Raw genomic sequence first — 10,303 nt, 5'->3', positions numbered from 1 at the left:
ATAATGTAATATTGGATAAATTGGACCCGCATACAAACGAAGATTGGGAAAATATGTTACAGCGATCAGAGTTTTTGACGGTTAAATAATTATCAAATTTTTTATCGCATAAATGACAATGCCATTTAGTAGATATTTTGCACACGCTCAACATGCACATTGTGCAATGTTACGTCCTAAAGGGACCTTCTGCGGATCACCCCGAGCAGTGGGAATGATCTGCCGGGTTCCTGCTATTATTAAAGTGCTAGGGCTCACCTTGACTATGCTTACCAGGAAAGAGGAAGGTGACAGGGGTTTGAATAAGATTATACAACGGGAGTTAGAGGAATAACAATAATATGCGATGTATTCTTATAAAGACAAATAAATGGTTACATACCCTAGAGAGGGCGCTCCGCCTCCGGTGACGTAGGAAGTCGATGAACCTGTCGTAGGTTATGTTCGCTCGCTCACTTCGCTGGTCGCTCGTCCACGCAGGCGCGGTGGTCCATAATCGGCGCGTAAGGGCACTCCCGGCGCGTGCCGTTTCTCGGTATGTCGGACGGAGATACACTTTGCTTAACCTGATAGGCCGAGCGCGATTCGCGTGAAGATAGACGCGGAAAAGATGGCGCGATTTCCAAACGGCACGACTGGCCCTAGATACTTCCTCAAGCGGACTCTGAATCGAACTGCCTTTTTCGCTCGCGGCTGAGGGCCGCGCCTCGCACAATCGTAATCGATTGGGGGAAACTACCCCGTTAGCACCTGTTGATCGCTCCTTATTTGGTAGTCGCGACGCCCGGGCCGGCAACGGTCACGCACGAGGCGATTCCGTTGAATCGCCGATGCAAAGAAAAGCGGCTCGTGGACAGCAAGCACGGGATGGGCCGAAAGGGCCTATGTAACAGCAACCTTGGTGTTTAGGCGAACGTAATAAGCTTAAGGAAAGCTTCCTTAATCGAGCATTCTTATTTCTATCCTCGACTGATTTTAAATAATTATTTTTGCATATAGGATACGAAATTGTATTTGTAGTAATACGAGAAACTCTGTTCAAATTGATATTCGTCCTTTGTGCGAACGATATTTGTTGTACCATACTAGCGATCACTTTTAAAGGTTGTCACCTATGCGATACAAAATTCGACAATTGTTGACCCGTCGAAAAATTTGAATACACGTACTTTCCCACTCTTCGTTTGAATGCAAGTATAATTAACCCGATATTACATTGATTTGTAAATCATTTCAATACTCAATGGGGCAATTTAATGGCTAAAATGGACATACCTTCTGTTTCAACCATGCATCGCAATTTTTCTACTCAATTTCCCGGACTCATAAATTCCAGTTATGCGTGGTTGCGATTAGTCACGATCGGAAATTTTATAATGGATTAGTGTTATAAAATTATTTTAGTAATAAACATGCGTTTAATAAACTTATAATTAGATATATCAGGTCTCGCGGAAAGTCTTTTTTTACCGTTTCTTTCGTAACACTATATCACACGTATAGTTACCTTTGGTTACCAACCGCCATATAGGTACATATCAACAGATTAGTTATTTGTTTAGGTATACGATAGAAGTAGCTCGGGTAAATTCGCCTTAAGAACTCACCGGCCAATATATATGAAATGGACTTTAGTTCTCAAAATATCGGCGGGTGAAATAGTAAGTGTCGGAATTGAGTTAATAAATTTAGCCGTGGCAGAAGAATGTCATAAAATATTAGAAACGCGAAAAAAACGTCGGCCTTGTCGATGGTGGATAAAATCTTGGATTCGACGGCGAGAACAATAATTGAGAGCATCAACATAACGATTAGTGGAACTTGCTGTAGGAAACCCCGATAGCTAGTGATGGGATCAAGTATATTGAAAGTAGGTTCGAATCTGACTGTATACAGTATTGTCTTGTTAGCGGCTCGCTGGTCGGGACCAGGGGGACCAAGCTGTCTTTGTTTGGCTGAAGTTTTCCCGTTTAGTTAGCACCGCATTGGTAGGAGGCGCTAGGTACATCACACACACATACCTACGTGTATCAGTGAGCACGACACACAACCTTTCGACGTTGGTGAAATGTTACCATGACGACCGTCGTCATTTAGAAATGTTTGGCGCAGACACGAGGAAGTGTGTCCTCACTTTCCCTGGTTTACCCTTTCTAAGGCCGTCTGATCATGGATTGTCGCGTCAGTGACGCGTATGCAGCAGATAGAAGGATATACAAAGAAATTGAATATATTTTCTTTTCCTAAGAAAAGAAGAAATATTCAATTTCAATGTTTATCCTTCTATCTGCTGCATACGTGTTGCTGGCGCGACGATCCGTGGACAGGTTTAAAGTAAACGGTGCATTACACGTATACACATACACATACGTCCCGATTCACACCAGTTCACACATTCACAGTTTAGTACGCATCTCATTGGTAGGAGGCGCTACAAACTCTGCTTCAACTTTCGTAAGAGGGAAGCTTGGCCCCCCTGGTCGGGACCAGCGTTGAGCCTGTATCGTGAACGGAGCCCTAATTCCGCATGTTCGTTTCTCGCTTCTTTCTGGGCGAAGGGGGGAGCGAGATGGAACACTGCGTGCGCGATGGTCGCAAGCGCCTACCGTGAGCCGGGCGTGCGTCAGGATTTTGCGAAGCGGTTTTCGTGCACACGGTAAGCGCTTGCGACCATCGCGCACGCCCGTCGCGCACGCAAAGAACAGAGTGTCAGGCGTCCGAAAGACGGAGCGAGACAAAACATCCACGCGTCGTCTGTCTCGTACCGTCCTCGTGCGCTTTCAGTGCCTCTCGCTCGCTCTCGTTCCATCTCGCTCTCGCCTTCGCCGAACAAGAGTGAGACAGAAGTGGTGGGGATAGCGAAAAGTCCGTAGCGTGTACACCAAATCGAGCCCGTAACGAGACAATACTGTAGTTTCGAACAGTTCACGAGTACTTCGGAAAAAAATCACTACTTTCAAGTAGACTCGAACCTTGACGAGAAAGGTTTGAAGCCCCCACAGTGCTTCACCGAATTTTATGGGTTTCGACCCTCGAAATGGTTGGAATACCATTAAAAAGTCAGAAATGTCCAAGAGTTCCACATTTCTCATCAGATCTTTGTGATAACGACGTCAGATGATTCCTTACGTTTCACCGATGAAACTAACACCAAGAACGACGTAATTCGGACCATAATGAAGGAAATTTCATGAAAAATTGATGTATATCATTTCAAGCTGAATTCGTTATAAATAGTCTCGTGATTTTTTAACACAACAGCGAGTCGGTCAGGCTGTATGAATTAAAAACAATGCAGGGTGTAGTGAAGAAAAGAAAGACAAATTATTTAGTAAAATAGAGCTTTAAAGTCTATCATATGGTAATTGCATTATATTGTTGAAAATGTAATTTTTAGATTTTTGATTAACTGTTTAGGACAATATTAGCAATGGATTAAATTCATTCACATAGATCCATCCATCATGATTAAAAAAAAAAAACAGACGCCAGTCCATACCTTCAATAATTTCATAAAAATCACCGAAAGCAGGTAACTTTGAAGATTTGTATTTTTTAAACAATTTCGAATCTGCAAAAAGTGAGGACTTAACCCTCCCTAATTTCATATGGACTACCATATATTTTAATATCATGAAAATCCGAGACATCGAGGATTATAGAAAAGTATCACATCTGCTTCTATTTTCCACGCTGAACGCAATGCACTCCAAACTCCCTTTGATGTGCAGAAGAAAACCGACAACTCAGGCCACGTGCCTTCGCTGGCATTCGCGAGTCGGGTCGCATGCGCTAAGTCACCACGAATGACACGTCCACACTAGCATATGCGTTCACGCTCACCCTTTCTGACGTAGAAGCATGCGGTCCTGGCTACCGTTTCACCCGTCCACATCAGAATATTCGTGCGCGCTCAGGCTGCTCGGCGTATACTCATTCAGGTCTGGACCCGGCTTAAGGTGGGTTGCTGACGTTCAGCGGCACTCTCGGCCAGCAGAACGTATTGAATCGAAATGGGGTGAAATGCAACGAGTCATTGAGACGTCGACAGCTAACTTTCTTTTTGAAAAGTATCGTAATTTTTAGATATCTTACCGTTACAAGGAAACAACAGCATTTTGTCGCATTTATATACATAAAATATGGATTAGGGTTTACAATGCGGACGTGAATTTTCACGTTTTTCGTGAACTGTCGTTCGTAAAGTGTTCAACTCATCGTTTCTAAATTAGCCTGTTACAAAAGGAAAAACATTTAACTTACTGCTGAAATTCCCAGTATGATATATATTTATTATATATAATTATTACCCCTATGTACTCCTTTCTTTAAAAAAATATTGTCAAATAATAATTCTATGCGTGATGTATGTCAATATTTTTTAAACCTGTATCACTGGCTCTGTAAATATGTTGAGGAAGTTAAAAAACGTTCAGGAAAATGCAAAACAAATTTCTGTACACATCCAGTTTCTCGCTACACATCATACATCTGAGCAAAGCTGGATGCTAGCTTTAATGAGCCTCAGACTCCTCACTCACGAACACTCCCCACCACGGCACTGTTGCTCATTAAGGCGTGGTTTAGCGCTTACGACGCTCTTTCCCCACCGCTCCCGAAAATTTTTGCCCGGCGGGTATTCTGCCGTTCAGGACTGGCCTAAAACATCAAGCTACAATATCCAATATTAATTTGCGTTCAATCTAGTACCAAATACGAAATACAACGAAAAATATCTTAAGTGGTACGATATTGGCAATTCTCAGCTATGTATATTTTTGTCTTTCAGGATTCGAATACTACTTTTACGAGATTCGATTCTTTCAAACGTCGAAGAACTTAGAAGTACATTCTCGAACTCTTCCAGTACTTTTTCTGAGGTTCGAAACCGGCTTCTATAACCCAAGTACTTTTGAAGTATATAGAAACGCTTGCTCTTATGAGTAGTATTCGAATCCCGTGAAGTGAAACTTTTGTATTGGAATTGACTCGGATTCATGAGTACACATTGAACTTGATCCCATTCCTACTGATAGCTACAGAAATCATTTAAGAATGAGTGAAGCTTAATTTGATTTTCTCTTATTGAAAGTTAGTCCTTTGATACAGAAGACCTTCTTGAGACGTTCAGACTTGTCACTGCCGCTTCACTACGGATCCATTCATTTCTTCGAAAGTAGAGACTGACTCTACTTTGTTCACTAGTCACTTTGGATGAACTGCAGATGAAAGCAATCTGTACACCTTTCACTGTGGATGAATCTTTCAGAATGCACATCCACAATGGAAAGTCTAAATTTGCCTTTAGACACTATATAAAAGTTATATTAAACATCGTGTGCACAGAAGTAAAAATTCGCCCAGTTCTGTTTCACGAGTCTAAACTCGGGCGAACAGCAGCACAAGTAGGTTGGAATATACGTCAAGGATTTGGGAAAGATGCTGTTAGTGATTGTAACGCACAATTTTGGGTTACAAAATTTCTATCTGGAGATGCGACTCTTGATCATGACCTACGCGTAGGAAGGCCAACGGTTGTAAACAACTATGATCTCCGTGAAATTATTAAAGAATTGTGAATTAGCAAAGTGACTCTAGAGATATCAGAGGCAACACATATACGATACATTAGCTTATTATACACTGAACGATGAAATTGGTTCAACAAACATGAAATCGATTAATCATTTTGAAAATGTAACGAAGAAATGGAATTATAGTGCGACGTTCTCTGTGTTGCCAAACTTGAATAAATACAACGAGCGCACCCTCGAAATCGTGTGTGAGTGAAGCAGTAACGTCATAGGAAACGTTCTATCTCCCAACGAGGGCGGCCCATCGAGAGCTACCATCATTGTTAAGTAACAATCGCGTGAATGGTAACGTCGAATAATATTAAGTTACGAATTCCGCTGGGTAATGCCGCTCTGACGGTGAAAATCGATTTCCGCAACAACTAGTTTCTGCTCCGCATTTCCCCTTTGACCAGCCTGTTCAACTTCGATTCGCACGAGGCTCCCCTGTCTCTGCACAACATCGAACCCCCTTTTCTCTGCTTAGCTCAGCGGCTCCTGGCTCGTCACATAAAAGAATAAAATCTTCGTGATTCGTTAATTGTAATGACGATAAGAAGAGACGGCATCACCAGATCGATAGACACTTCCCTGATTTCCATTGAAAGGAAACTCTCTCAGCAAATTTCAGTTTCATTAATTTCAGAGATCTCGCCTTCATCGGCGAGGACCCTACAGTACGCCACTTGAACAGTCTCGTCGTTTGAATAAGAATCTACTTGAAAATTCCAGTCACACCCGTCACCGAGTAGCTGTGAGAAAAAAAAGGAAATTTTGTTTGCAACATTTAATCGACACTATTCAATGAATCTAAACTGTGTAGTTTAGTTGGCCGCCATTTAATCAAATCTAAAAGTTTTGCGCATCTTGTTGTTTGTGCAAATGATATTATTATTTAAGAATTTCATTATGATAAAACAAGTAGAGTATATAGGTACTATGTAAAATTCTAATAAAACTATCGGATTATTAATGCTTTACGAGAAAATATGACAAAATACTACTTAATCAGATCTGTGTTTATACATCACTGTTTTATACCTCCATAGTAAATTAATGACAACACAGTGAAAACAATTACGATAGAAAATCTAAAAACAATGAAATTTCTGTGGAAAGGTTTAATTTTTTTAGTAATTTCTTATATGAAAAAATGCGCGTTCTTACTTTCACTGTTCAAATAATTTTATAACGATATATGTATATAAATATGCAGGTATACGAGGTAGTTTAGCAGTATGTGGCACAGTGTTTGCATTTTACTTCTGCCCTGTTAGCCAAAACTCATTACGAAACCTTTATTATCTTTTCCTTCCGTTTTTAATGCGTTACACTTTCAACCACGAAACATATTCCTGCAAGAATTCGACCGCAATGGTAAAGAGATGTTAAATATTAATTGGAGATTTTATATAATTGATTAGCATATTAAATCAAAACATTAACAGGCACGATTACTTTAATAGATGTTTCGAGTGGATCGTTAATTTTCATTAAAGAACCAAAAACCACTTCTCAAAATTACATGAAATAAATTTACACTATTTAGATGTTTTTCTCTAAATTCTACATTAGAAACATGTTAGCTTAAAGAGAAACAACAAGTATTTACATCAATTGTTTCAAATCTGTTCTACATGCACCGCTATTTTATTACTTGTAATAGCTACTGAATTCTCACGTTAACTTTTAATCTTAGATTTTCTTCTTTATGTCTTACCCTTTTTACTTATGCGAAATAATTATAAGTACAAAATAGAACTATGCTTGCGATTCTCATTTCTCATCGGATTTTTTAAGCGAATGATATGTAGTATTATTTTACTTACAATATTATTGTTCTTCTACAAGCGTACTCAAATATAACAAAATAGAAAGAGGGCCGATTAATTAATTCCTGGTCCTTATAAGGTTCATTGTTTCACGTAAACGCTGTATTCAAAAGCAGTAGAATTCGTTGTAACTTCCCCTACAGCACACTTTGTTGCAGGAATGTCTCAGTTATGTTGCGGTGCAACATTTCAAACATTGAAAGGAATATTCCCGGAACGTTACAAGTAAATTGATATGTCCGCCCCTGTGCAACATTACAGGAGATATTTCTGCAACATTGCTTCAGAATTTTACAGCAATTGTCATACAACGTTTCAGAAATTTTACAGCAATAGTCACGCAACGTTTCAGAGATATTACACAGTAATGGTCCCGCAACGTTGCGGGCAGTAACGCCAAAAATAAAAATAATGCTATATATAATATACCGACATGTCTGTGGGAGACGCGACAACATGAAAATGTGTGCAGGAATCTTAGTATTATAACGCGCGTTTGTATTCTTCTCATAGAAAATTCTCTTACCCCAGGGAGATTCGAATCCACGAGCAGTAGCACCGTATTCGAACTTATATTGCTACCGTGTAAAACTTTAAACTCAAATTATTCAAAAACAAAGGCTCGTTTTGATAAACCCCATTACATCTTCGTAATCGTGGAGCTGAATATCTTACAACAAATTCATTTCGACGCTTGATGCTGTATGAAATTGATTCATATTCTGTTATGAAATATCCTGCGTAGTACAGTATTTCCTCGTTACGGGCTCGGTTTGGTGTATACGATACGAACTTTTCGCTATCCCCACCACTTCTGTCTCACTCTTGTCCGGCGAAGGCGAGAGCGTGATAGAACGAGAGCGAGCGAGAGGCACTGAAAGCGAGTGAGGACGTTTTGTCTCGCTCCGTCTTTCGAACGTATGACACCCTGTCCTTTGCGTGCGCGACCATCGCGCACGCCCGTCGCGCACGCGTTGTTCCATCTCGCTTCCCCCTTCGGCCAGAAAGAAGCGAGAAACAAACTCTCGGAATTAGGGCTCTGTTCACGATACCGACTCAACGCCGGTCCCGACCAGCGAGCCGCTAACGAGGAAATACTGTATAAGAAAAGATTCTTTTTTAGTTTTTAGTGCATTTTTAATACAATCGTTTAACATAATTTTTTTTTATTTTCTAGTTTTTAGTGTTTGTGGATTTATATTTCACAGCTTAGACTTCTTTACAAATATCTTTTATGGCTGTATACAGTTTAACAGTTTGCTTAAACAATATAGTGCTAATTAAGTAATTGTATTAATTACTTACATCACATATTGTCCATGTTCGCATATAATCCTTCGGCACTTGCCTGTGGAACCTAAGACTGTATTCTGTGTGTCGATATTTGAGGAACGCAAGCGTAGGATGCGAGTGAAAATATATAAGTCCGTATTCTGTAATCGTCGTTGCAGGAATGACCCGCATAGGTTGCGCCTTGCAAAGTTGCACCGTATTTTGTGATCGTCGTTGCACGAATGACCCGCATAGGTTACGACTTGCAACGTACAGTCTGCCCCACAAGAGCGTGTTCCTCGTGTCTCCGAAAGGAATCATAAGATTTAAAAAAAGTCTATATTGCCGAAAAGTACGTTTTATGAACTAATACGCAATTACCTATTATATGGTCCCGTCTCCGTTGTCGATAATCGCTTGACACCATTTAGGCATGCTTTCAACTAACTTTTTTGCATACTCCGAAGATAAAGACCGTATTTCTCGAATTTCTCGAGGTTACTGCTTGACCGTGAATATACGTTTTCCTATAAGCTTGTGCTTTATGAAACCCCAAACGTTTTCGATTGGATTCGCATCAGACGAGTGTGCAGGCCAGTGCAAACGTTACTATGCTGCTCTCTTCGTTCCACGTCGTGCAAAAGCGGCAAAAAATACGGAGCTCTCATTTTAAAAATCGCTTGTTTTCTACGGAATCATAAACTGAAATGCCACACGTGTTAATCAGCGTAGTAGAAGACACTTTTCTCCTCCGAATTCTCAAGGACCCACTCCTTCTTAAAGTACAGGGCCGGGGCTACGAGGAACAGCTCTTGTGGGACAGACTGTAAGACCGTATTCTGTTTGTCGACATTGCAGAACGCTTCATGTAGATTGTGTAGAGATGGCTGAGGGTGGTGGGAAAAATGAGTCCACAATTAAGGCTTTAACAAATACTTTAATTGAAAAATGAGATTTATTCGTGCAAACACGAATAAGTGGACCCGCTGGCAACCGTTCACAGAATATTCTCTCGCCTTCGGGCCGATTCGCACTTTGTCCTCGCTTCTACCTAACCTATCATAAAACGGTCGCGTCGTCTTCAGCCGCGTATTCGGCGAGTCAAGGGTGCTCGTCGAACCGACCATACGGTAGGGAAAAACCCCAGGCCCGGATTAGCTCTTCAGGCCCGAAGTTAGCTCTTCTGGCCCGCCGTTTACAGTTGCAAGTGCAATGTAAGACTGTACTCTGTTTGTTGACATATGTGATATAAGTAATTAACACAATTACTTGATTAGCACTATAGGATTTAAGCGAACTGTTAAACTGTACACAGCAACAAAAGATATTTGTAAAGAACTATTAGATGTATTAGATGTCCCAATTACTGCTCGTGTCCCTATTATTGCCATTTAATTTATTTTACTTAATAACAACGTTCTGCAACGTCGACAAACGGAATACGGTCTTACGTTGCAACTCGCAACCTATGCGGCGCGTTCCCGCAACATCTATCACTGAATACGGACTTATATATTTTCACTCGCAACTTATGCGGAGCGTTCCTGAAATACTAACACCCGGAATACAGTCTTAGATTCCACAGGCAACCTCCGAGGGAATAAATACGAACATGGACAATATGTG

This window comes from Andrena cerasifolii, chromosome 2 (assembly GCF_050908995.1).
Source record: "Andrena cerasifolii isolate SP2316 chromosome 2, iyAndCera1_principal, whole genome shotgun sequence".
In the NCBI taxonomy this organism is placed as follows: Eukaryota; Metazoa; Arthropoda; class Insecta; order Hymenoptera; family Andrenidae; genus Andrena; species Andrena cerasifolii.
Note: the sequence above shows the minus strand (reverse complement) of the source record.